Source organism: Austrofundulus limnaeus, unplaced genomic scaffold (assembly GCF_001266775.1).
Source record: "Austrofundulus limnaeus strain Quisiro unplaced genomic scaffold, Austrofundulus_limnaeus-1.0 Scaffold169, whole genome shotgun sequence".
NCBI lineage: Eukaryota > Metazoa > Chordata > Actinopteri > Cyprinodontiformes > Rivulidae > Austrofundulus > Austrofundulus limnaeus.
The window spans coordinates 597,407-600,744 of NW_013952571.1; positions in this window are offsets into that span (position 1 = coordinate 597,407).

Here is a 3,338-nt window from a genome sequence, read left to right on the forward strand (position 1 = left end):
TGTGTGTGAGAGAGAGAGAGAGAGAGAGAGAGAGAGAGAGAGAGAGAGAGAGAGAGAGAGAGAGAGACCCTGGGGTTGGGGTTGTACTCAGATGGTGTTAGTTATTAACAAAGCTGCAGCACAAACTTCACACACACACTTCCCATGATGCACCTGTGTTCTTGTGGGCTGGTCAAAAACAAACTGCTGATCTTCACTCTACCTGATCAATAATTCCATTACAATACACCAGAGAGAGCATMAGGGCACAGTACAGGAAGTACTTGTATAACTAGATAACACAAAGAAGAAAGTATGTTTACCATCAGGGCACAGTACAAGAAGTAGTTGTACAACTGGACATCACAAGGAGTAAAGTACGTTTATCATCAGAGCACAGTACAGCAAGTATTTGTATAGCTATACAATTAACCTTTATTTAATCAGGCAAATCCCACTGAGATCACAAATCTTTCTTGCGAGGGAGGCCTGGGTATGAAGGCAACTCAACATCATATTTCTGGTCTGTGGGAGGAAACAGGAGTACCCAAAGAAAACCCACACAGGCACGAGGAGAAAACCACACAAAAAAAAACACAGACTCTGGGACCACTGAGACCACTGCCTCTGGGATCACAGACTCTGTACTTGGTACCAGCCAAGCTGCCTTAAGCCAAAAGTTGATGATCGATTTTGTAATTGTGTTATCAGACCTGTCGGGGACATGGAATCTGAATGGGTCATGTTCAGGGCCTCCACTGCAGATACGGCTTCCAAGACTTGTGGCCTGAAGGTCATCAGTGCCTGTCACAGAGGCAACCAAATTACCTGCTGGTCGACACCAGCGGTGATGGAGGCCATCAAGATGAAGAAGGTTTTGGTTTTTCTGGAAGACTCCTGAAGCAGCTGACAGGAAGAGGGTGACCAGAGGGACGGCAGCTTTGATGGTTGCAGTTAGCCTCAAGGAAGTTCTGGCAAAACGTTTGGCAACTGAGAAAAGGAAAGCATTCCCTGTCCCAGGCTGAACTTGGTTTGTGTGGGGGAACTGCTGACCTGGACTGAGTATATTGTTGAACAGTGGAAAGGACACTTAAAGGACACTTCAATCCACTCTCCATGTTCACAATTGAGACGAGAGAGTTTGAAAACTTGTGAGAAGACGAGTCCATTACCATGGCAGAGGTCACAAAGATAGTCAAAAATCTCCTTGGTGGCAGGGCACAAGGGGTGAACAAGATTTTCCCCGAGATGCTGAAGGCTTTGGATGTTGTGGGGCTGTCACACATCTCTTTAGCATTGCATGGAAGACTGCCAACTGTGGAGTGGCAGACAAGGGTAGTAGTTCCCATTTATAAAAAGGGGAATCAGAGAGTGTATTCTAACAATTGTTGGATCACACTTTTTTCCTTAGAGTCYCTGCCTCAAGTGGAGAAGTTATAGTATCTGTGTGTCTTGTTCTCGAGTGATGGTAGGGTAGGATGGAGCAGATGATGGACAACAGGATGGGGCCTCATCCTTAGTAATGAGGGCTAACTGAGTCTAAAGGCAAAGGTCTAGATTTACTGGTCTGTCTACCTTCCAACCCTCACCTATGGTCATGAGGTGTGAATTATGATCGAAAGAACAAGATCCCAGATAAAAATGGACAAAATTAGCTTCCTACGTAGGGTGGCTGGGCTCAGTCTGAGAGATATGGTGAGGATCTCTGTCATCCAGAAGGAGCTCGGGTTAAGCCGCTGCTCCTCCACATCGAAATGAGTAAGTTAAGGTGTTTCATCCCACCGGTAGGAGGCCCCGAGAAAGATTAGGACCTACTGGAGGGATTATGTATCCCCTTTGGCCTGGRAACACCTCGGGGTCCCCCAGGACAAGCTGGAAAGTATCACTGAAAAAAGGGACGTCTGGGTTTCTCTCCTGGACCTTTTGCCTCTGCGACCCGACTACGGATGAGTGGTAGAAGATGGAGATGCAGATGATTACATTTTCCCAAATTCACCACAATTCATTGGATGGATGATAGCCTGGCCCTTGCTTTCCTACGCAGCTCCGCTCACTTCTAGTTTCCCTTCACTGCTCCGTCTGGCATTTCTCCCATTGACAATGATTTCGCTGGCAGATTTTTAGCCAGGCCAATCAGAGAAGAGAACGTCAATTTTCTGCGCAGTGTYTGCTTGTASTTTATTTTAYCTGGGCCAATCAGAGAACAGAAGAAGGAGCTTTGAACGACGTCGACTTTCAGTGCAGTGTCTGCTAGTTAGTTTAGCATACAGCAGTGGAGGAAGTGAATGAAGCCAGTCTGTGTTGATAAGGCTTCAAATTAAATTAAATTTGTCTGACAAAGCAGCAGCTCTCATTTACAGTCGTCTCATTCGGATCGGTGCTTCTCTCCTCTCAGTAGGGTTGTTTACAGCACACGCGATTTCTGGTAAGCTTCTTAGTTTAGCCTCCTTCACAGCGACATGCACACACTTCAGCAGAGGCCACGCCTCCAGCAAGAATCACTTCTCTATGCATCAAGTCCAGACCCTTGTATGAAGCAAAGTGAAGGACAGGGTCTGGTTTAAACCAGGCTACCCCTGGGAGGGTGTAGAGCAGGGGTCACCAATATGGTGCCCGCGGGCACCAGGTCGCCTGCAGACCCCTTCTGAGTCGCCCGCAGGACATGTTCTAAAAATAGCACTGATTGACTGATCAGCCAAGCAGCGCTCTAATTTAAATATTAAAAAATGAACCAAAGTCACCCGTGTGCTGTTCTGAGCTTTTGCCTGCAGCTCACTGCACACGGTTAACTCCGCCCCAACCCCCACCTTTCAGAAAATTAACTCTTTAGGGCACAGATAGAAAAAAGGGGCAGATGTAATTTTTTTCTTCTTTCTGCCTCCTTTCATTTCAATTTAATTTGTATATTTTTTTGTTGTGTATATACAGTATGTTGTGTAATTTTTTGTTTGTTTTTAATATGTATAAAAATATTCAGCTTGTTTACCTCTCTGAGTAGAGGGGAAAGAAGCATTAAAACGTAGGAGAACAAATTATTTTCATAATTATGGGGAGCATTGTATCTACAAGAGTTAGTAGGAATTATGAGCAAAAAAGGGATGAGTTTTCTTTTTAAAAAAATGGTAAAGAAGTTACCATTTTTTAAAGAAATAGGCTACACCTGTATTTTTAGTTTTGTTTTTCAAACAGGTGCATTTTAAATAAATGTTACAAATGTGTTCATTCCTACAACCTGTCAAATGTTTTTATCATTTTACTTTTTTATATTTGCAAAATACACAATACTATGGATGTTAATTGAGATTAAATAAAAAAAAATGTTTTAGATTTAAATATCTGTATTTTGCTATGAATAATCA